Source organism: Rhopalosiphum maidis, chromosome 2 (assembly GCF_003676215.2).
Source record: "Rhopalosiphum maidis isolate BTI-1 chromosome 2, ASM367621v3, whole genome shotgun sequence".
Lineage (NCBI taxonomy): Eukaryota > Metazoa > Arthropoda > Insecta > Hemiptera > Aphididae > Rhopalosiphum > Rhopalosiphum maidis.
Window position 1 is genome coordinate 35,803,830 of NC_040878.1, and position 27,195 is coordinate 35,831,024.

Consider the following 27,195-nt stretch of genomic DNA (forward strand, 5'->3'; position numbering starts at 1 on the left):
TCGTAAAGACAAGGTTAAAAAATACCACTTGAGTCAGGAAATATTTAACTAGGTCTTAACTATGTTTAATAAACATTGTTTATACAACTTAAACAAACCTATAACGTTAGCAATTAAATTGACATTTATCTAAACGTCAAAAAACCTATAAAATGTTAAACAAATATTTATTTTAAATTTCTAAACTAAGATAACATGTAATGTTAGTAACATATTATGTAATAACATATCATAGTTATTTGTTATTTATAAAATATTAACAACGAAATATAAAAATTATGATATTATTATTTTGGTATGTAACAATTTTATGACGTTCAAAAATTTAAACACGTAATTTAAGTTTAAAAATTGTAATATTCAAGTCACAGTGGTCGTCTTGAAAAACATCGAAGGCAGTGCATGAAATGTTTGAACCTCGTGAAAATAACTTGTTTGATTAAACCCATGTCAATATTCAATAATATGAATTTGAAACCTATACTATATATCTGTTAAAACTCAAATCTAAGAGGATGAATCTAAAAAACTACTCAATGTGTTTGATTTTTAAGTTTTCAATTGCGTTTATAGAATTTTAATTTAGGAAGGCCTTTTTTTTTTATTTATGTACTTGTTTATTTTCAAGGATATTTTGTATTTTAAATACTATTTTTATGGCATAATTACTTCAGTCATGCATTCTTAACTCAATTTTGGTGTCAAATAATAAATTTTTGGAAATTTTGTACTCATTATTATAACAAAACTATTCTGATACGCGAGCGAAGTCACGGGTAATAGCGCGTTATAATACAATATGACAATGCAGGTAATGATAATATAATATTTATAGATTTATTGAGGATGACCATATCATGGCATTTACATTTTTCATACAATCTTCTCCTAAAAAATTACATATTTTACTACAGTCGTGTTCTACCGTTATCATTGTAATAATCGATATACATTTACTTTTTATGTTTTACACGTCGCGTGATCCTGTACCGAGACAACAACTAATTAATTTGAACGACACAGATGCACACAAATTCTATGTAGATCACTATCGTTCGTGCAATATTTGAAACTCACTACGCGTCGAGATGTCGTCAACTGAGATCAAGGTATACACATAATATAAAAAAAAATGAACTGTTTTTATTAATTTAAAAAAATCAGTTGTGGAGTTAATACGCATAGAACTTCCTATCGTTCTTCCGGACACCGTCGTCCCACGCAGTCGAGCGTCACGCGACACGCGTTCTATAGCTATTCTCCTGAGATCCACGAGTGCAGCAGCTAAACGAACGAAATCTATATACGCCACTGGATTATTCGTGAGACCGTCAAATAGCAATTTACAGCGGCCGCTCGTGCAGTGGGACCCGACCAGAGGGTGAGCGAGCTCCCTCCGCCAGCTGTAAATGGATTATCGGAACGACACCGTTGCAGGTTAGTTGTCTGCCAATCGGCTCTACAAATTGAATTGGAGACGGCGGAGCGGGAAAAGAGCTGGGCTCGCGCACACGAAATTCTATACATATATATGCCTACCCACCGCATATACGTACTGCGAATTTAATGCAATAAAGTCGGGTCCCGCTAGGGAAATGTACTACTACAACTACTGCCGCTGTGTACGACAAACGGTTTTAACTTATTCATAGCGTTTGTCGGTCGGTATGAGGCACCGGTAAAACAGTACGGTCCGGACTGGGTTGAGGGGTGAGACTAATCGAAAAAAATCACTTCCATTCGCGCGAGAGCTTTCGTTTTCATTTGGCAAATGTGTGGAACTCGCATAAATATTGCATCATTCCCCGCCTGCAGGGACGGTTTCCCCCGAGGCCGCGCGCTTCTCGCCATTCCACCGGTGCCGCTGCTGCAGCGGTATTATATTATTATATCATATTCGCGAACTCCAACCGCCAACACTAGCGACATTGCCGTTCCAAATGTCTTAGTCTTGCACGCTTATTTGCGCACGTTTAGTCTGTACCTTTCAAAGTCGTTTTCGTGTAATAATGGCTAACCCGCCAAGCCACGGTATCAAAGTAGCGTGCGAGAGTGGGTCTCCCTGTAGAATTCATATGATATTATGAATCATATCTCGTATTACAGTTATTCTATCACATTGCACTGAAAGTATAATTTTTCGTCGCCAGTAATCACCTATTTCCGTCGGGCAAACAGTATATAATTTATATACTTGTTTCTGCTCAGCGGGTGAAAAGTGTACTGTTCAAATAGGATTAATTTAATACATGTATGTGCGAACGTATCGATATAGGTAAGAAGCGTTAGTGTTTGGTGAAATTCAACCACTGTTTCCGGCTCTTACAAAGCACTTTGATAGTTTTTGAAATTCCTCACTTCTTTCCCTCACCATACAATATACAATACAACTACAACAGTTATTTTAAAATATCATGTAATATGAAATTGTGAAATATTTAAATGCATTGATTTAATTAAGATTGTAAGTTTATTTTTACGAACATTATTAGTTTTCATTACTCATTAGTGATTTTTAATTTAGTATAGTGATAAAATAATTTTTAATATATTTAAATTGCAGACAAATATTAAATTGGTATACATTTAACCATTTATTAAAATTATAATATTTTTAGAGAAATTTTAAAATATTTTATATCTATTGTATTAGTATACCAAACTTATAAGGAATCCTATTATAAACACATTTAACCGAGAAAATTATAAATCACTACATTTTTTTTCTCGTTTATATCCAAATTATTAGCTTATATAGGTTTATTATATTATTTAAATGTCACGGCAATTTGTTCGATTTTCACCATAAACACGATCGAATACGAACTAAAATATACAGTTATTCAACCACATTTGTTTCTCAACATACAGTCAACTTATCAAATATATTTAAATAATTTTAGAGTTGCTAATGAACGGATTATAAATTATGGCCCTCTTACAGTTGTGATCGAGCCCAATACAATACAAAAGAAATATCCTAATAATAAAGCGCGAACATCATAAACATAATAATAATATAATGTTCGTGATCTTTATTAAATTATTTCAAGTGGATAGTATTACCTACACATAATATTTTTGTTATCGTCCGATATATTTCATATTATTGTATATCATTTATCTTTATTGTAAAGTAATATATAAAGCTATACATTAATTTTTTGTATAGGGCAATCTTAAAATCCACTTGGTCTGATTTTGATCTAACCTTATTTCTGTGTAGTGTTTCTTATAATCTTACGAAGATTATAAGCTAATTTTCATCCCAGAATTCAACCCATTAAATTTTACTTCACACAATACTTTAGTTTCGGCTTTCGAAAATTGAAAGGTTGCCGTAATAGGTATGGAAAATAAGTTATTAAATAAAGTATTTATCATGATTGGATATAAATAAATGTATTAATTTAATATCATATACATTATTTAAAAACCATTGGCACTGTGGTAGGAATTTATACAGAAAAAAGCTTCTTTTTTTTTTTTTTTTGTGGTAAATTGTACGATGTTTGTTTTTACATAGGTATGAATAAAACATGTACGTACATTCTACTAACAACAAGACAAAAAACATGGTTTAACGCTTTGGAAAATTGACACTTTTGTAATTATTTAAGATCGTATTTTTATTTTTATTTATATTGCGTACCTATAACAAATGCAAATTGTGTTAATTTGTATACTCTTTAATTTTTAATTCTACCTATATGATTAAATGTAATATTGCACGAAACGAGTACGGATAAACTTGATTAGCTATCCGTATCTGCTTTGTCTTTTTTTTCCCGGAAAAGATGATACGGATGAGCTGATTTTAATAGGAATTTCACTAGTGTTGTACTATGTAAGAAAAAAACGAAAAACTATAGATAAATAGATAAATTTTAAGCCGAACAGAGTCCCGTAATACAGCTAGCACATAATAAAATATTGATTTATTAAACTAATCGTAGACTTATTTATAAGCGTTTTGCGATTTATGTGCAACATCGTTCTAGGGACAAAATAATACGAGCGCCTGAGAAATATTATTACAGAAGCACATTCAATTGGTTAGTATCCAAGAAAAATGAATCACGAATCATTTTTTCCTGTAAATTATGTTAGCGTTAATCGCCAACTGGACGTCGGTTACTATATATAACAAGTGCGTTTAATTAAAACGCACTTAAATAAATTATATTTCGCCAAAAACAAAACATGTACAATTATTTACAATTATGTTTACGAGATGTTTGTAATAATAAATAATATTGTCATTTTTTACTACAAACGATTATAATTAAACATTTCGCATTATTGTGCGTGGGTTTCAACTAACTTTTTTTTTCAAATACACTAGTATCTAACACTTCACCAACACTTCGAATGAAAAAAGTTTTTCGATGGTTTTTTTTTTTTTTTGAAACTTATTATTATTTTCTTCTATTGACGATTGATTGTTATTCGATTTTTTTTCTTTAACATGCAAAGCATGTATTATAGTAGGTACCTACCTGTATACCGCATAAAGTAAATACAAAAGCTATGTCGACTACCGATTGTATCGCGATCACACGCCAAATAAAATAATCTCATCCACCATAGAAATCGTGCATTTTTATTTATTTAAAGCAATAATTAGGTGATATAAAGTAAAATTCGTTATATAAATGAAATAATAAACATAGAATTGACACAGTGGGTTGGGTATATAAGAATATAATACAAATTAAAACTACAAAAGCGCAAACACATTTAGTACAGGATGAATTGAATTAATTTCCGATGTACATGTGATTGAGTTGTTAGATTATCAACATAATGATGTCAAACTAATTAGTAATTACTAAAAAAGATAATAAATGTTAGGTGAAAATTTAAATTGGATTATATTTTTGACATTAATACAACATAGGTAGAGATTTTAACGTGACCACCAATTTTAGATCGTTAAGTCCGGTCTGTCAACTATAACTTGTGTCATACTTTAAATGATCTCTGCTGTATAAAAGTATATAATATTACACAAATAAGATATGTCCCGGAGACGAGATAAATAAATTAGAATACACGAGTTAGGAATAAAAAATGTATAATCGTTTCATTTCTACGTGACTCGCGCCGCCGCGGACCGGTCTCGTTGGAAATTTTTTTTCTCAACAAAGTGGTCTCAGGAAGAATGTCTCGACTATTTTTATATTTACCGTCCTTCTCCGCCTAACGTAGAAAACGTGGCATCTACGAGCGCAAATAAACGTTTTTGGAAATTCAAAAGCGAAAAGAATGCCTTTTTTACATTCGTCCTCGTACGAATGACAATACACTACGTATCACGCGTTAGTGGATACAACATAACATATAATAACATAATAACATGGTATAATAATTGATTTTCGGTGAATGGTCACTATTCGAAACCATTGAAACGGCGGCGCCCGAACCGTGATTGTTTTGTAAGCTGCAGGTGAAAGGGAACAGATATAGACGCACACAGTGGTCGGTTCGACGCAAAGGTCCGGTGCGGGAGGTGTAGCAGTCCTATCCGCCATCATGTAGGTACGCGCGGTTATCCTTTAGTTGCTGATTAGCGGGTTTTGTTAATTAGCAAATGGGGCTGGACCGATGACGCGTGATTTTACGCGGACGCTGCAAACAATGAACCTTTACATTATTTGCAAATCAAACAATTCCGACACATCGATCCCGAGAGACAGAAACGTACAACAATATATACGTATGACGTATGTAGAGACACGCGCAAGCGCACGTGTCGTGTCTGAATCAGTCGTCACCGAATATAATATAATATTAATCGGTGAAGTACTGAAATTTAAATACTGATTAATTTCGTTTACTACCTTACACGAATAAATATATAACACAGACATTTATATATTTATATATATAAACATAGAGACTTGGGTAAAATACTGTTAAAATTATTTATAATTAATATTTGAATAAGTTATAAAAATAGGAAAATTCGAATAGATCATAAAAGTAGTATTCCAAATATAATTAAAATATTTTTTTTTCGGATATTAAAAATAATACTTGTTTAGGAATATTTGAATTTATTGCGAATGTTGAAATATATTGTATTTATATATGTTATTATGTAACTTCAAAAATTTGTAATTTACAGCATAACAATAAATATTAAGTTATAATACCTATTAAATATTAAAAAAAAATTGAATTTTAATGCTATAAAAGTATTCTGAGTAAAGTAGTTTAAATACTTTCAAAAGTATTCAGATTACAGTATTAAAAACTTTTGAAAAATACCATTTTAAGATTATTTTGATTATCTTATTCAAAATACTGAATCAAGTTTATATATATAAATATATTTACAATTTTATTAAGTTCAATCATTAAAACATCCATTTTTTCTTTGATAATGCAATTGTTACACATCTGATTTTTGTAATTTTTAAGTATAAAGTATACTTAAAAATTAAATTTTTCGAATACTTGAAATGTTTTGTACAACTTAAGTAGTGTTGAAACAAGGTCTTTCAAACAAGAGTTACCCTTTTTTGCTTTCAGTAGAATATTTTTTTAGAAACTTTATTGTATTAAATCGAAATTTAAACTTGTAGTTTTCGACTTATTACACATTATATACGTAGGACCCAGGCAACCAGTGTCCATGGTTATCCATACAATTAAAATATATAGAATTTCTATATTTGTTTAGCAAAGTTTTTATTAATCATTATTATTTTTAATATTAATACATTATAATTCCATAACATGTATAGTGCATACATATAAATTATTGTACAAGTGTGGGGAAATAAAAATTATTTTCAAAAGTATTATATTTTATTTTATATGTATTTAACGGTGATATCTATTATCCTTAGATCCTAATCTAATCTATTGTGTTTAATAACTCGGAAACAACCCTTTCAAGATTTTATTTAGATGTAAAAACTTTTTTAAAATGAAATCATCTGCTAAATAATTTAAAATAAAATAGGGCTACCCTCATTAGTATTTTAAAAAATGAAATTGTAGTGAATATTCAAAGTATTTTTAAATAATATGATCTTTAAACTAAGTATATTTATAAATTCCAATGTATTATTAAAGATTAGTGGAGATGAGCTTGCTTAGTGAATCACCTTTTGTAAAAACGGATTTCAGATTCGGTAATTCTTCGATGAACGCGTTGTCGAACGAAAAATAAAAATTACATAGAAACGCCATTAAATTCGATTGAAGAAAAGCACTACATAGAGAGAGAGAGAAGAAAAAAATACATTTCGTATATGAATGAAACATATTTTTAATTATTATAATATAACATTTTATCAATTATTATTATTGTTTACGGGACTGGAGCAGTGCAATGAAAATAATAATAATAATCAATCGACAAACAATTAAAATATCTGAACGGCGGTTATTATTCCACAAGTTGTAAAACGATTGCGGCGGCCGGCGATTGTATTATAGGGATAACATAATAAAATTGAACGGTTTTAACTTGCACATATAATATGTGTATTTTGATCGTATAATAGAATATGAAGTACAATATCATGTGACGTGGCGTAATTTATTACAAGTCCGTCGTAATAATATATTATAAACATATGTATAACGTTTATGGCAATGAATATTTGGAAATAGAAATTAACGGTTTGTATTAATTTTTTGATATTCCTATGTAACGTCATGAATAGACCATATGGTATTATTGTTGAATAATGTTTTATATTAAATATAAGGTTGTGATATTTCCATATACTGTACTTCAGCATTCGTGGACATTTACATTTATTAATTAATAAATAAATAAAAAATATAATAATAAACGTATAAACTACATGGTTCTGTACCTAATTTTAAACGGATAATACCTATAATATATTATATATAGGTCATATATAGATTAACTGATACCCCTACAAAACAGTATGTTGCATTTAATTTTTAATTGGTCGCTATAATTCATCGTTTTCTATATTATTGTTCTAATGGCTATCAGAAAATCAAGTTTTTTTCACTTAATAATATTATTATTATAATAATATATGCTTACCTATCTAACATGGTTAATTGAAGGCTCACCGTAAATGTTGCAGTTTATTGTGATTTATTATCATATGTATAATACTTAAATATTTTCATTCTTTTTTTGTACGTCTGTCAAAAATAGGTACTGCCCACTAAAATAGGGGCCAACTCTGTAGCATTTATTCAACCACCCAGATTATAATGTCCTAGAAATGTATTGCAAAACTCAAAAACATTAATTTTTAATATTTAATTTTTTGAAGTTTTACTGTTTTAGCGAGGTGTTTGTAGTATAAAAAGCATGTACCATCGGAAAACCAATAACTTTGAATACGTGTTAAATATATTTTTTTATTTTTTTTTTGCAAGCATCAGAATATATTATTCTGAATATATTATGTATGTCAGACATTTTATCGTCAATTTAATGATTCCCATCGAATCGCAAACATTATTAAACAATCAGACCATCAAGAAAGTTCGTTGATCAAACTGGGAAAACTCTTTGTGTCACATGATTGCATTTCATCGTTAACACAGACAGAAGTGGGTCGCGGGAAATTTTTTTAAAAACTTTTTTGCGGTTCACGTCATAACAAATATCCAACTTCTTTGTACTGACGACATTTTAACTAATTTAAACAACATCACGAGCTTTATGGCTGGAAATCGAAAACTTATCGTTATGTGAACATCAATAAACGGTACAAACCAAAACTATAATATACATAGAAACAGAAACACGAGTTATTTTACGAATATATTTATATACACAGGGTGTTTAATTTTACATAGGTGCTACATTTGTTATCTATTTTCTCATTTTAGTAAGTGATTTTGAAAATAAAAAAAAAAATTTTTTTTTTAACTATTTTTAAGTTTATAAATAATATTATAAGCAAATTTCTTTATATTATAATTATTATTGCTATTATTTATTTTTAAATTATAACTCACATGATAATAATTATCGATGATTAATACAGCGTGTTCATGCTAAGAGGTATCACTAAATATTTCGGTTTGATGACCTTTTATTGAAATGGGGTTTTCGGGGAATCAAATGGAGTACTAAAATACACATTTTTGGACAAATTTCAAGTATTTATAACTCTTTCAATATATGTATGGACAATAAAACTTACTTTTTTGAAATGGCAAAACCATTTTTTTTTACAGATTCAGATAGAAAGTTTTTTTTTAAAACACAATTTTTTAGTTTTTTTTCTTAAAAAAAAATTAGCACATTTAATTTAATAATTAAAAATAATCTATTTTTGACAAAATATAAACTATTCAACATAAAAAAATATAAATATATATGATAATGTATAAATATTATTTGAAATTTGAAATAATACCTCTGTTATTATTACATAACTGTTTTTAGACATATTAGACATAAACAAATACTTATTTGTTTTCGAAATTTACATTCATTTTCGCCATTCATACTTTTTTTTAAATAAGATATCTGAATGTTGAAGATAATAAAAATAACAAAAATAAATACAATACGAATTTGAAACTGAAATTTATTTATTTACAATTATTAGTTTTAGCTACCTTATAAATTATTCAAAGTTTCTGCCTTGTTATTTCGAACACGATTCCAAAGTTAAAAAATCTATTAATGTGACGGCAATTTGGTCTTCTTTTAAACTACGAAAAACAATTTAAAAAAAAAGTTATTATGTCTTATCTGATTACAAACAATTATTAACAATATAGAAGATATAATTTCAATTTTCAGATATAATAAGTTGAATTGTTTATATTTTGTCAAAAATGGATAATTTGTAAAAATCAAATAACAACGTAAAATTGTATTTACTTATTATGTAATTAGAAAAAAAAGGGGATAATTTAAAAAATTTACCGATGGATTATTTTACTCAATATTTTTTTTCCTAAGGGTAATTATGTTAGATTTCAGCGCCCGCACGTTCTGATAATTAATTCCATATAATATTTCAATAATATTAGAATTTACAAATTATTATTGACCCAGTGGAACAGATGGTACGCAACCGTGCAATAAATCTCATCATAATATATTAATAATGTCATTAAAAAGTATTCTCTCATCCATCGCATGAAATGTGGTAACATTTTTAATTTCTTTTAAATCCAATTTAACGCCGTTTAATTCTCTCTCAGTAATGAGGTATCAGTATGCAGCAGCACATTCAGGTAACACGCGCGGACCCAAATATTACACAACAAAACGACGCGAGCAAAAACAACGTCATATAGGTATCTACTAATAATATGATACTTTTATTTGTGTCTTATTTGTGTCCAGTTAAAAACAGGGCTGTCGTTTAAACGAAAATAATAGTTAATACGTCGACCTACTGCCTACAACTGTTGTAGTTGCAATATGATATTATAATGACGTGTCGTAAGCCCTAACTGTAGTCTGTAAAAAGGTCGACTTCGATCGCCGGATAACTCCATAACATTATATACTTACATCTGTATTTTGGAAGTTTCAAACGGTGAACGATATAAAGTATAAACGACCCGACAATATTAATACAATATAGTTAATGGATTGGAAATTACGTTTTGGTGTCCTGCGAGACGTCACGTCTCCGACCCGAAAAGCGTAGGTTACGTGTACCTGCCCACTAATACATTATATATAGACACATACCGCAGTGACTTTACGTACCATAATACTACGTAATAATATATTATATCACTTCAGACGAATATCGGTATTCCGATAAAATATTATTAAGTATACTTCTCGTCTCGTGGAGTCGTCGATCACGTAAACAATATCGCATAGTTTATAATATAGATATTACACATGATAAATATAATATGTATTATATTATACTCGACGAACAGTCACGGATTGCGTAATAAACGAATGAGCTACCGAAACGACCACGGCGGGTGATTTACCGAAGCGTTCGTTTTTAAGCTCAAGCCAGGTTAGGTTAAGTGTATAAATGCACTTATGTATAATGTATAATAGTGAGAATTTAAGTTCCTACACGAAACTTAATAGTAAAAAAAATACATATGTTCCTACAAGGTAAAAAAAAAATTAATATTAGTTACTACACAAATGTCGGGATACAAATCATAGAATTTTTATAAAAATTTAAAAGTTCATATTTATTAACAGTACAAAATATTATTATACTTATAAACTTAAAGTTATCAAATGATATTGTAAAAAAAATGCATATTTCTACTTATATTGTAACTATTAATCAAAAAAAAAAATTATAAAATACCTATCATATTTTTTCACCATTTATCTCATTTGTGAGAATATATGTTTTTACTTTTTTGCCAGTTAAAATCGTGTAAAAACTTTGTATACCTACTTAATTTGTTTAAGAAATTCGTTGTGTCAGACGCATAAACAGTTCAAACATGATTTTAGTCTTGCAAATATCTACAAAAAGAACACATATGTCATGCACGCTTCTTTACTTCCAGTGCGTACTCATAGAGTAAGTTTATGTTTTTTACTGTTCGTTTAGATATGAGCGATGATAGATCAATACCAACGCCAATATTGATCATCTCTTATCACTATGAGTTTTCATTATAGAGTATCTCTTCACCCCTTGTATAGGTTAGGTATTCGGTGTGTGGTCAAAGTCAAACACTAAAAAATTATGGTATGACGACAATCATTCGCGAATTATTGGTCAACCCCGGTGTTGAGGGGGGGGGAGTGTGATTTTACAGAAAATTGGAAAAAAATCTGACGAAAACCATTTCGAATGATAAATCAGTATTGCGCGTTTACAAACAAAACGATAACCGCCCGGCGGATGATAAATTAAGTGTGGCTAACCGCCGCCCGTTGTCTAATCCACTATCAATCACTCGGCCAATATGGTGCAGCGCGGGATGCGTGGGAACTACCCCCGCCGTTGTCGACACCGCCGGTACTATATACATATACAAGTATATACACGATTGCAATACAAACACTGCCGCGACTACCGTTACCGTGGTATATGGCGTGGTAGAAACATAATCGACGCTAGTACACGGAGTGCACATGTCGCCACGAGTATGTGTGCATGATGAGTATATACGGTCCGATAAACGCGGGGTGTGGTGTAGTAAAACTCTGGCCGGTACATGCGCGCCATACGTCGTATATTATACATATTGTTTATGGGGGTGGTGTGACAAACAACGATATATACGTAAATTATGTCATTTTCAATTATTATTATTATTATTATTATTAATGGTCGTCCCTGACTAGGGTTGGAGCGTGTGCCGCGCCGTCTAGGGATCGTCCGTCCAGTTAAATAATAATATAATAATATTATGCGCGATGGACTTTTGAATAAACACACATACACACATCGGTGCAACGATTGACCAATTGACGGCGTTGGTAATATAATATTTTATATATGACGTATTTTGATCCCGAAAAGCGTTACTAAAATGATGATGTTCGTCCGCCACACACCTCACCACTACCCGCAGTTGCCAACGACATTTCCCGCAGTTACACCGTTACCCTCCGTTTTGACGATTATATTATTATTACGTATGGTACCTACACCTAACTATTTAATCTCATGATTGACGCATTTTTTTCCACCTCCACGATAACATTAAGTCATAATGTGCATCCATGACGATTTGCGATATTTTTTTTTACGCCACGACACCAATATATTTATATAATATCATACGAAACACGATAATACTATTGATGTTACAATGATGATTGGTTGTGATTTTTGTTTTGATTTGTTTTACACCGATTAAGTTTAAGCAACATGACCGTTTGTTATTTTGTTTATTTGCAAAATATATCGTAAAAATTAAAATAATCGAAAATAGTTGAACTTGTACGTATACTGGAAGGTCGATGGCACAGTAAAATAAAATACCATTAAATATACTGAAGCCAAGTAATGATGTATATTAAAATTTGATCTAAGAAGATATTTTCCAAACAGATATTTACACACTCAAAATAAAATAAAAAAGTAAAACTGTTTTATTATTTTTAGTTTTCCAGACTTAGTTATCTAAACTTAGTGATAATTTACAACATAATGCAATTTATACGTATTAGAAATAAAAAATAACAATTTATAATATAATAATAATAACCAATAGTAAAATAGTAATTATAATTACATATGCACTTGATAATAACAATAAATAAAAATTATATTTTCATTTTAAATGTAATAATAAAGACCTATTAAAAATTATTATTCTTAGGTAACAATTATGTATTATTATTTAATTATATTTTGTTTAATTTATTTAAACTTATGATTGTACAGCATAATATGTGTGTCAGTACACGCATGGAGACTTTTGGCTGAGTGTCGTAGCGTTGTTACTTGTCGGCCTGCAGGTAGATTATATAATGAATGTAATTATACACAAGAATACTTATTTAGAAACACATCGGGTAAGACAAAACCCAATTGTTAATAACAAACGTATCTGTATGTAATAACTTAAAATATGAAAAACCGAAAAAAAACGTGGGTATTTATTATTGAAATAAATTAATTTTAATATGAACAATAATAAATTATATTTTTAATTTATTTTAAGAATAATATGTTACTAAGTTTTGAATTTTTATATGTATATTTTTTTAATATTTTTTATTGAATGGAAAAATTCCGAATAGGGGATGAGTAATCTCATAATTTATGAACAACCACTCATCGTTAGTTTCAATTAATTTCTATCAGATATTGAGATGTGTATACATTTGTATTGAATTGTTTGAATTTTTTTTTTAAATTACTCACTGTTGTAAACGCGTTTCGCAAAACCGCAATGATATCAAAATATTATAGTTTTATACAATGTACACATTCGATATACATTAAACACATAATATAATTTTCAATAAATAATAACTATTTGGACGGCGCAGTGACGTCCATATGCATTAGTAATAGAGTTTAATTAAACCGCCAAACAATGAATGATAATATTATAAATAATTGTAGTGAACGAATTTTCTTTGAACCAATCAATCGCGATGACATAATATTATTATTATTACAATCTATTCACAATTTTGTATCGATTATTTCTCAAATAATTGATTTTTATTAAATTTTGGAAATCAGCAATTTTTTGTTATAAATTACGAAATAAAATTCTGCAATTAAAACGGTTACATGTACCGTAAAAAATATAATGTATAAACCAAATATTACCAAGCTATTACCAGGTATACTGTATAGATTGTATTACACGTCATACAATAGCCATACAACAATGTCCAATGTACACATTGTTGGAAATAATTAGAACTTATTTTATGTATACCTAAATGTAACCTTAAAATTTGTGATTCTGAGTTCATGACTAATGTTATACTTATCTTGAGCCCTTTCAAACATTTTTTGATGAAAATGCACGTGGATTTGTAGAACTGTTGTTGTAAGTTTCCAAGTTCCAACATTAATTCAAATGGAAAATATAACCCCCTTATAACAAGAAAATATCGACAATTTCCGACAGTTGTCCAAGAATGTCCTTCCACTCAATTTGTTAGGTTATTTTAATACAATCTTGTTACACATTAAACTCAAACTTCGCGCATCTAACTTAATCATAATATTATTTAAAATCGTTATACAATCATTGATGTGAATTTATTATAATATTATCGTTAGCTTGTAAACATTATATTATTATATTACGAAAACATTAGAGAACTGTTAGAAATTCATAATTATTTACGTTTTTGCGCTGCAAACGTCATGTTGGTTTCGAGGACTCGTGACTTATTTTATTAAAAATGTTTGCGTCCCGCGTCCGGAGAACGGCAAAACTTACCGAAAACCTTTCCGGCAAACTCCGCCGCGTAATTAATGAGCGAGACAAGTCCTGTGCGCGCTGTCCCCATGATATTAATGCGTTTTAAATGAACCCTCCTCACAGACACCTGTAAAACTAACGACTTTTTAATACCTTTATTACGTATATATATATATATATATATATATGTATGTGTGTGCGGAGGACGTAAACGCGGACATCCCGCGAACTCGGCGCCAGGGTCTTCGCATTTAAATCCAAAAATAAAACAAACAATGCCGGTCGACCGAATGCATCTCGTCGAATACCTCAGTCCAGTGGTGGTCGAGGGTGGTGGTGACGGTGACGCGTTGAGGTCGGAGGTATTCATATAGTGGGTAATATTTTTTATACACAAAAACATTTTCGTTAATTTTAAAAATGAGTGTTACAAGTCTGCCCCTCCGTTTTATACAACGATGCTTGACAATTACGCGCTGTTGCTGTTAGATTTTCAAATAGTTTGCTATGTGAAACGGAACATAAAGGAATTATTATTGTTTTATAGCAAAAAAAGATTGTAATAATGTATCGTGTTATCCGTGAAATAAATTCATATCAAAAAAATAAACAATATTATTCGTGTTAAATATTATACACAATGTTATATTCAATGACACGAAACGCTTCAACATACTTTGAAGTATTGACCTATTTAATTTAAGGTAGGAATGTATAATTAAATTTATTTAAATTAAAAAAATGTAAAAACTACTATATCTAATGTAATAATATTTATTTAAATGCAGATATCATTTGGGTCATGTTTTGTGTACCAAGTTATTAATGTTAACTAATGTTTAAATTAAGGTTTTCCAGACTCGTGAAAAAATTGTGCTGTTTAATATTAATGGCTCAAAAAGCGTTTGAAGTCTTAACGTTCGAGATTTATATCATTCATGGTCGACGAGGAAAAAATGAGTTATTTATGATTTCGGAGTTAATGTAGTTATTATATACATATAGTATCCTGCAAATAGACAACATGATGTCTAGTGAATTTTGAAATGTGTAACATAAATCTGATTTGATTCTAATTGGAAAAATTCTAACACTACAATATTATTAAAGATGATTTCAAAACTTCGTGTTGGACTAATTAATTCTTGTTTCATATTATACGATTATTAATACTACAGTTTTGTCGCACAAGTCGTCATTCTAAGTGAATTATTTTTACGAAACACAGAATTACTTGATAGAACATTAAATCCTATATATCTATATTTATTACTTTGATTATGCATATAACACGAACGATATAATAATATGACCGTAACGAAAAACAACATGACCACGATCGATGTTTTTATTTCCTTATTAATATTTCTTTACACAGTCGTTTTTATTACAACATTATTTTTTAACATATTTTAATTTATTATAAAATATATGTTTGGACGTGCAATAGTATTGTATAACAATATTGCTATACACTTTTCCAGAATAACGCTTTACGTTTAGTCAATCTTAGCCACCTCGCCGTTTTTTATTCGTTACCATTAAAAACGAAAACAACAAAACCTGTTACATGAAATATTTTATTCAACTACCGATCTCCATCACCATTAAATTACTATTTGTACAATATATAGATAGGTGCGAGACGATTTTTTTAAAGAAAACACTTATTTTCTAAAAATTTAATAACATTTAGGAAATGTTTATAAAAAATATGATGTTTTTCAAGTTTTTACTTTTGTGAATGGGTAGTTTTATAATATTGAAAGTTTATAGTCGAGTGGTGATTGAGCGGCATAGGGGGGCACTAAAAATGTAAATTGACTATTCACTGTAATCTGCAGAGAACTTTAATCATTTACTCATAACGTCACAACTAATTAACGAGGTTAAAATATGAAAAAAAAATCTTAAACAAACGACCAATAAGAAGTGCTAAAAATATCCAAACTTTTTTATCAAATACGTAGATTTGAGAGGTTAATGTAATAACTTCAAAATATCGGGTACGTTGCAAGAGAATAGGAGTGTCGTCCTTCAAAATAATCCTTCTGTATCCTATATAATATTGTTATGCACGTACATGTTTTATTAACTTTACCATATTTAGCTGTCATTATTGTATATATTATCATAAAATATAATATAGATACCCATGTGTAACCTACGGGAAAGATGGAAAAATGTACCTTTTATGTGGCGAACATTTTACACAGAAAAAGTGGTTTTACCTGCCTATATGTTTAGGGTATGGTTTTCATGTATATAATAATATCGTTGTGTATATATGGGTAGAAATACTTATTTATAACTTATAATATCCGATATCTACCTCTACCTAACCGAATTAATCTGAACGTCGGTGGTGTATGTTTTAAACACGCTTGCGGTGACTGTAAGTTATGTACATTGTACAATATACCGATCGATTATTACAAATTTAATAGTACAAAAATAACAGCCAACTAAGGATTCATATATTGATGATAATACAACAATATTATATTGATATTTATGTGATATTGCAAATTATTTTACAATAACTAGATACAAAATCGTATCGACGATTGTGGTGCTATTTTATTTATTATTATTATTTAAAATTCATCGCATAACTTTAAGGTGTTAACTTCATTAATATTTTTTTTTTTTTTTTACAACACTGATTTCGATATAATGTCTTTCGTGTTTATAAAATGAATGATAAAAACTACATTTGCACTTAAAAACGTTTGTCATAATCGTTCAAAATTACAGTAGTTATATGATACCACTTCTAAGACCAAAGCTATTATTTTATTCGTTAAGTAAATTTCTACCGTAGTAAAATATTATAGAAATGAATTGAATTGTTATTATTTCACTCTAAGAATTTAAAGTTGATCGTGATTATACGTTCCGTATAGATTTCAAATAAATACTTCTTACTAGAGAACTAAATCAATGTAGGTATATGATTATATTATGTGAAAGGTAATGAATATAAACATTTTAATTCACTAACATTAAAAATCAAAGTTTTCATTTAAATAATATGATGTTATCATCATCAAGTTCAAATGAAAATAACAATATAATTTATACAAGTAGATATTTTTTTATTATTATTCGCATTAATAATTATTTATGGTACATAAAAAGAAAAAAAATCAGGTAATTTTTATAATGAATGTATAATGGTAGGTAGTCAATCATAATAATAATAATATTATTATTATGGTAATATTGTGATTTTAAATTAATGTAAATGACGTATATTATATTTTTCAATAAAGAAAAACTGATAACACGGCGTGTTGAATAGGCAATTTAGCTACACCACTTAACCATTGTATGGCGGGTAAGGGTGTTCCTTCTATACACTACAGATATTGATATTTGCCTTATTTGTTATAATACCTTAATTTGTGTATAAATTATTTTTAGATATTTATATTACATTAAAATCTTTAGTTGATGAGAATTGTAATAATAGTTGGTTAGTGGTGAATCCAACTTGGAAACAAATAAGCATTTTGTATAAATAATATTTTACGTTTATATGTAATTCTTAGATGTGCATAAATCGTTTTTTTATTCACTATTAAGAACAGTAAATGATTTAAGTCATAATATAAAATCACAAACTCAAAACAAAAAAGAAATTGTAAACAGTTTATCGACGGGGACAATATTTTTATTATTTCGATAAGACGTGTTTTGAAGTATACGGTTCAATACTTAAATGAATAAATGAATACAATTGAAATACAAATAACCACTTCTCAATTAAAAGGTAAAATAAAATAAATGAAATTTTAAATATTTTAATTCAATATTTATTTACGCATTAATTTCACAATAATATACTTAAGTGTTTAAGGGATATAAATATCTTATATTTTCTACGTAATCTTAACATAACATTCTATACGCCGGATTCGTTGGAGGTTTTTTTCTTTTTGTTATAGTTTGACAATTTGTACCCGGACGCTTGTTGGTCACTACAATATCATGATTCTATTTTAAATCCATTAATATGAATGCTGTCCACGAGTGTCGAGTACACACACATACACACGCGCAATATATTGCGTCGTTTAAAACGTGTAGATTCATATATTATTATGATTATAAATTTATAAATAATTTTAATAATACATTCATTTTCTGGCACTGACATTACGATCAAAGGAAAAACACGCAAGGCCCACCCTATATATTTGTACACGCAGATGATACCTGTCTGATATTTACACGATTTATCCTCGTTAGTATGATCGGTATAATCTCGTCAGATATTATTGTAATAATATATAATATCTTCCGTTTGTGCAAACGAATTATTTGCTGTGCTGTTGACACACGACAACCCTTTTTTTGTCCACGCGTCAACAACTTGCACGCTTTTTCCCGAACACCACCTCGAATTACTATGCTCGGCCACGCGACCGAATTGCGTTTGGTATATTATTTATCATTATTATTATTATTGTTCATCCAGTTCGAAGAGGTATAACAAACATGTAATAATATATTAGTGCGATTAACTACCTACCATGAACGTGAGCATCTATCTGATCAGCGATTGACGGTCGATATTATGTAGCTATCTTGTTTATTCATTAAACCTTACAGGGGGGAGGGGTGGTTAGCCAAGCGTATTCATTCCCATTCCGATCATTGCTTTGACAGTGATTTTACTCAAATTAAGGTTATTGGAACCTTTTGAAGTATACGCATTAAGATCATATTTTTAAATGCTTAGATTTTTTAACAAAACTATATAATACATTTCTTGTTTCGATATATGTTTCTATGTTTAACATGAAAATTAGATTTTTTTTGCTGTAAACTGATAATCCGACGGTTATTTCAAAAACTTTGATAAATATAAATCAAAATCCAAATGAGTGATTTCTGAGTTATTATCTAACATTAAAATGTAAATACTAATGGTAATAATTCGTGATAATAATACAATTGTCTAGAGTTTTTGCTACATGGTTAAATTTAATATTATATATATTTATCATAATTAAGAACTATCATTCTCATTACATTAAATTTAATAACTAGGAAAATTTGAATTTCGACTTGTATGTATCCATAATTTAAAAAAAAAAAAAATCATTTGACTAACAATTTACAGTCATATTTAATTTGAAAAAAAAATCTTAAAAAATACACGATATAAAAATAAACATTTGAACTTAGAAACTTTAATTATTAAGTGAAAATTTCAAAAATTAAATTAAAATTAAATGTGTTATAAAATGATAAAAGGTTAAAGGATGAGCGTGCCTGGAGAATCACCCTATATCAGCTTATAACCATGGCGCCCGTATAGTCGTAAAATGAGAATCCGTCTCGTATATACACGACCCGCTCTTAGTGCACTCACTGCTGTCTATAGGTGAAGGGTTAATTTGAAAAAGGTCAACGGTTCATAGTTAATTTGAATGAAATAACGACGTCGGGAATTATTATATCGTAAAGATAGATCGCTGGAAATCAAAAACAAAAACTGTTGCGGTTATATTGTATGTAAGTTGAAAAATATTTCAATCTTTCAAATATTCCAACATTTTTTATATTCACCTGTAGAATCTTCAAAAACCGTATTAAAAATATGTTCAATCGTTTGGAAGTTATAAAATTATATCATAATAATATACAACACAATTTCATAGTGTACTTTTTCAGCTGTAATTTACATATTGAATATCATGCAACGAATTTTAAGGTTTACGCTACAGCAATGATATACTTAAATGAGAAAATCATTGAATATTTTCAAAATTATTGACCATTAAATTATAAATTTTTAAACATATCTAAACATAAACGTTATATTTTATGTAATTTTAGCTAGTATTCCAACTATCTCTCGACATTAATTTTGATTAACAAGAGCAAAACAAGATTATTAAAAACGTACCTATAATCATATTTTTTAGAACGTCCCAAGCTACAGAGTGCCAAGCATCCATAAAGGTATCGCTGTAACTACGTTGTTTTATTGACATCGAATCAATAAATTATATTTTCCGTAATAATAACAAATAAATAATAACAATGGGTACGTCCGTTTATCATATGTATCAGTATTATTGTGTTTACCGTTTCGGCTGCGATATATGTCAATCCGAACGCATTGAATTCGGTTATTAATTATTATTGTTTGTGTTTAATTTTAGACCCATAAATCATACATAATAATATAATATGACGGCAATAATATCGGGAAGTCGACGCGCTCGCGGGCCGTGCTTTCCGTTACTTGTTTTTACGTCATCGGCCGTGTTTACATTTTACAAGTACACGTCCATAAAAACGTTTTGCAGATCACGTACGTGCTCTGCAGAAACATCCGGTTGTGTGCTGTTATAACAACGTTTAATATAATAATATTGTTAGATAATAATTTGTAAATATTCGCATAAACGAGAAGACAAAAAAAAAAAATTGATCGAAAACTGTATAATGTTATACACGGCACATATTGTTTTACATCGGAGAATTACGGTACCGCCGAAAAATGAAACTTATCTCTTCCTCGGCATTATTTCTTTTTACGGGGATATAATATTAATAATTTTTAACCTTTTTTTTTTTTCGGGTAACTAAAGCGATCATTTTATTTGTAATTTTAGATTTTGAACGGAGCTGCGGAGCCATATTGTTTGTACAATGACGTTTACTTTGTTTGCTTTTTCAGGGGCAGTAAAACAGCTCAAAACGTTCCGTGTTGCATCACCTCTGTACTCTATCTATGTTTAGTGTATACAGATTGAAAAATGAACGCGGATTGCATATTAGAGTGGTAGTTTTTTTAAATTATATTTATTTAAAAGTAATTCAATTCCCTTTTCTAAAATGTTATTCAAGTTGATTAAAACCATTATTTGCCATTAGCCATATTTTACCAAGGCACCACGAAATCGTAATATACATATTATATGTATATTATTATTTACTATATAATCATTAAATCAAATGCAATTTCGACTATAGCGTCTGATTTTAATTCATATTATCTACACGCGTGTAAGCCGGTTAATTCAAAACGCGTGTATACGATTTTTGCGAGAAGGTATAATGACTTACGATGAATCGCCTTCCGGTGATCATATATTACAGTCATGCGCGTATAAGAAAATAATATATCATATACTATTTCTTCCATCACAAATCTGTGAACCACCTTCTTCGTCGCACATTTATCAACTTATTGTAATTTGTATTTAAAAAGGTAGGACTAATTGCCAAGGAAGACTAGTCGGGGATATGATCATCATTCAAATACTATGCTACTAACGCATATACATACGCACTCATATTATAAAAAAAAAAGAATGAGAAAATTATTTATTAAATTCGTTATATCATGTTCAGGAATAATAGTAATTATTATTAATATTATTATACCACGAACGTGGTAGCCTCCCTCTCAAAACCACGCGACAATGTTCATGTAATATTTAAATACCACACAGTGTGATACGGATGCATATTTAAAATAATCGTTTGCCGACAGCAGTTTGCTTCGTCGACCCGAGCCTGCATTTTACATTATTATTATAATAGCATATTAATCAGCTATTTGTCGACTAATACGTTATATTAACGCCTCAAGTCATAATATTATATCCGTCACACGTAGTCATCATAATTTTATCGGCATTCGGTTTTTAATACTTGGTCGTTTTTAAATATTATATTATATATTTGTCGGATTCAACGGGCCCGCACAACCGCACCGCGTACTCGTCGAGTGTTTTGTTTCACAAATTTACTGGGTCAAGTACAATTATTCCTATCTTGTTTTCTCCAGCCACCCTCGCACCGTAGGTACCAAACTGTACTTAGATATATACTGTTTTGTTTTTATACGCTTTAGTCGAATTACAAGACAATTCTTCACCAAGTCAAACAGTCGCAATTAGTCGTCAAAACGATCGTTTCCGAGACAAACTATTCTTTTAATAATAATTAGTTCCGTCGCTGCCGTCCAATTAGTTTTTACAACAGCGGTGGCAGCAGCGTTACATTAATAGATATGATGTGCATTTGAATTTCGATTGTTTTGCGCGAAACCTTATTAAGACTTGCACATAAATTTAAGACCCATTCATACAGCAGAACGCAACCAAGAAACGCACGATGTCTGCAGTGCATAAACTTTTCGAACAATTAGATAACTTTGGAACTTTTATAAATGCGCGTGTCTACCCGTGAAATGACATAGACGCTGTGCACCTAAATAAATATGTATATATATCGTGGTTTGTTGTTTCGGAGGCAATCATCGATATACCGAAACCTAAACTCCCCCACAAGATTGGTAATATATAGGTAGGTACGTATATAGCAACAATAATTATAGGCACGCACGCTCTGAGTTAAAAACTGGTCGTTTTTAAACTGTGGGTCAGAAACTCTGCAAATAAAACATAATACTAATAATAATACAATATCAGCAAAACGATGATCGGCAGAACGATAAAAATAATAATAATCGACTTTGGCATTTCATTTAATACGATACACGAATATAGGTACAAGCTTTAACTGTTTCGTCGTATTATAATCATTTTGTGTACTCGATGTATCCGAAAAATCATCCTATAAGTTTATTTACATATTTTTCGCAATCTTCATTGAGTGTACATTATAGTTATATGGTAGTAAAAATGAAAACTATTCATTAAGCACAGAATACTCGAGAATATTTCGGGAATAAGAGAATATTAGTTATTAGCTAGTGATATTTAATTTCTTTAGCATAGTATATTTGACATTTGTATATTTTTTTAAATTTGAGAAAAAATACAAAATATATTTTATTTTTAAACCATTATTAATAGTATTAATTTTTAAGTATACACTACATAATATATTATTTACTAAATATATTTTTTTTTAATTTAAAGTTTGTATGAAAATTGTTTTAAGTTTGTCACATTAATTCTGCATCCAGTACTTTTAATACTTTTGATACACGCAATGATGATTATCTTAAATATACTATCTAGTCAAAGCGCTGTTCTTTTATGTATGTTTTTGTTAAATAATAATAATAATAATAATTTGTATAATAAAGCTTACTTTTGTCATTTTAATAAATTGTATTTAAAGAATATAAGTACAATATAATATATAGTAGGTTTTCTCAGAGCGTCATGAACAGCGTCAGCACATGATATTTCAATGTCTGTTTTTAGCATAAAAATTTTTACTATAGTTATAATCAAACTTTGAGCCATATAACCTAACACATTTTATGGACTCTGTAAAATAATCTGTGCTCATTATTTTTGTTAATTTTTCAATACGGAAAAAGAACTGAACAATTTGCGCTTACTCCAAACTGATTATTATTGATATATTCTTATTAACTCGATTTTCAGTTTAATTACTTTTAGTTAGTATGCATATTGCATATTATATTATATTAGTGTTGCGAATGACTATCGATTTTCGTTCTACGTTAAAAATAATAACTTTATTTACTATTTGATCACTAACATATTATTGTGTAGTATACTTAGATAATTATATTATATGCACGTAATTGTGTTTAAATACGATTTTAAAATTTAATTCATACACTCAATTTATCGTTCTCCCAGTACTTATATAGTTATTACGATGAAAATATTTTTAAATTGTTTTTATAACGATTTTTAAGGGGCCAGTACGCAAACTGATGATACCATTACTGTATTTACATCTTAATATAAATATTGAAAATTCCAAATGACGTCGGAAAATTCCTTCGATATTGGACCCCGAGGTCCCGAATAAAAAAAAAGTTGTAGTATTTAATAACCATAACCTTTATTCGACAAATATTTTTTAGTAATTAAAGTTTTAATAAAGTTAAAAATTCTAAATTTAGACACAACAAAAAATATTCATTACAAAAGGAATAGAATAATATCTTTATAAGTTAATATAAATAACATAATAAGGTTTTCAGTATTATAAAAATCAAGGAATTATAGAAAAAAGCTTCTAATCCCAAATGTATCCAGCTAAATAGAATTGACACGCTATTACTTTTTTATTTTGTTAACAAATTTATACGTTAGAATAAAATATATAAATAATACACTACCGACAACAAATGTAACGTTTCACTAAAATAATTATATTATAAACATTTAATACTTTTTTTTATTCTATCATAAATTACCTATTGTTGTTGGTAATTTACAAATATTTTATTTTTATCAATTTTTTGTCAAAAACATAACTTTTAAATTTTCTATGGTAGTTTTTCAAAAGACTTTACAAACACTGCGTAGTTATATAGTAAAGTTTTATATATTATTTTTTTAATTTATAATCAATACTAAACAGTTAGTCTTCGTTGATAACAAGAGATAAAATCTTTAAATTGCTTTTTGTTTTTTAAACTGACTACTTAATCAGTGTCATTACTTTTGAGTATAGCGTAAAAATTAGCCCAAAATTATGATATTATATCATATATGAACGGGTATACTTGGCCGCGAATCAAATTAATTTTAATCGTATTAGTTAAGAAAAAACTTGTGAGTCATATTTTTATCGCCAAGCATTTTTAATTGCCGTTGAATTCTCAGATTGAAAAAAATTTTTTTTTTTAACAGAAAATCTGCTTGGTTCATTTTTAGCTATATTATTAAATACGCAACCTGTCAGGAGGTTTATAGTTTTTTCAATAAGTACCAACAGTAAATTTAATAACAATAAAAACTTTATCGTGATCGATAACCAAAAAATATTATTCTGAAAAATTGCACCAATTTTTTTTTTCACTAAAATTGTATTTTTATTTTTTACCACATTTATATAATGTATTATATAGCAAGTTTTAGTGCTAAAATATTTAATTCAAGCTTAAATTATTATTTTTAATTGTGTTACGATAAACTAAGAAACTTGGGAAGACAATATTTATTGAATGATTTAAATTCTTGTTCAATCTAGAATAATAATTGGCCACTTAACGTCTCACTAGAATGACACAATTTTATTCGCATACAATAATAATTGTTTAAAACGCGTTAGGTTTTGTTTATTAAAATTTAATAATATTATCACTTAACATATTAATCATGAAAATGTAAATTCGATACGTCATAATAATTATTTGTTTTTGCGAATCAAACTAAATTTCGGTAGATAAATGTTGAAAAGTCGTGACACTTAGTTCAGTTTTAACGATCCGTGTACTTTGACCGATTTTATACTCCAAAAATCATTAAATAGATAATATTATATACTATTATTATTATTTTTATCATTATTTTTATCTGTTGTCCCGTTATTATGTGCACAAAAACAGATGATATGATACTATTACAATATTATTTATATGTACCTGGCTGCTTGTTGCGATCAGCTGCGGAGGCGGCGGGTTAATGTGTGGCGGCGGCGGCGGCGGCGACGGTCGGGCGCGTGTGTCTATCGTCGGGCGAACAACGTCCGTACTGAACCACATGCGAGACACGCCGCCACGACCACCCGACGATTTTCCGGGAGCGCAAGCGCCCGCGTCGCGACACGCCAACGCCTCCGACGCTGTACCGGTCAACAAGTCACCGCTGTCGAGCGCGCGCATCGCCGTGTCGTCCGCATGGTCTCTCGCTCTCTCCGCCCTTTTGTATCGTTTTACGGTGGTCGCTATACGCCCCCCGTGCCCCCCTCATCCACCCCGTAATAGACCCCCTGAAGGCTGTATGTTCCTTTTTTTCTTCTTTCTTTTTTGTCGGTGGGCCACCATTCGCACGCGATAATCTTCTATTCACCGCGTTCACACGCGTCACACATCGTCGTCACTCCGATACGATTTATGATAAACGGGCTGACGTCGTGCAGGTGAAAATCGATTCGTATTTTTTCTTCCGATCCGGTTAGGTGTTCAGAGAATTACCCGACACGTTCGACTATAAATCGAAAATAAATTCGACCGCGAAAACGTGCGTTTATATTTATTTTTGACAATATACTTTGGCAGACTATACCACTGTTGGGGGTAGGAAAATCGACGTTTCAGGTATAAACAGGTTCATTTTATCTTAAATTATTTTTCTCGTTTTTTTTTTTTTGGAAAACACTCAATCCACTCGCTCGCTATTGTTTGAAATGGCCACTGTATTATAGGTACAATCATCGACAAAAGTAAATACTTTTCGTCTATTCGTCCAATAATCGACCAATAACTTTAACCAATGACAGTGAGTCCTATCCGAATACAAATAAATTCCCCGAGAGCGTCTAGGCTGAGGGCATGTTGTGACTTGGACGACTGTCCAAATCAACAATTATTAGTTCGTATAAAATATCTGGTATTCATTTTGGAAATTGAGATAATTTATTATATAATATTAACGATCATGCTGG

General features: G+C 29.5%; 1 protein-coding gene across 1 annotated transcript in view; it reads right to left on the reverse strand.

The window, feature by feature from the left end:
- The window catches only part of LOC113553271 (heterogeneous nuclear ribonucleoprotein C-like 3), a 119,717-nt gene extending 93,424 nt beyond the window's left edge, over positions 1-26,293 (reverse strand). Inside the window, exon 1 of the mRNA XM_026956511.1 lies at positions 26,174-26,293. The gene's annotated coding sequence lies outside the window, so the exon portion shown is untranslated. The remainder of the gene's footprint in view (positions 1-26,173) is intronic.
- Positions 26,294-27,195: the final 902 nt, after the last annotated feature.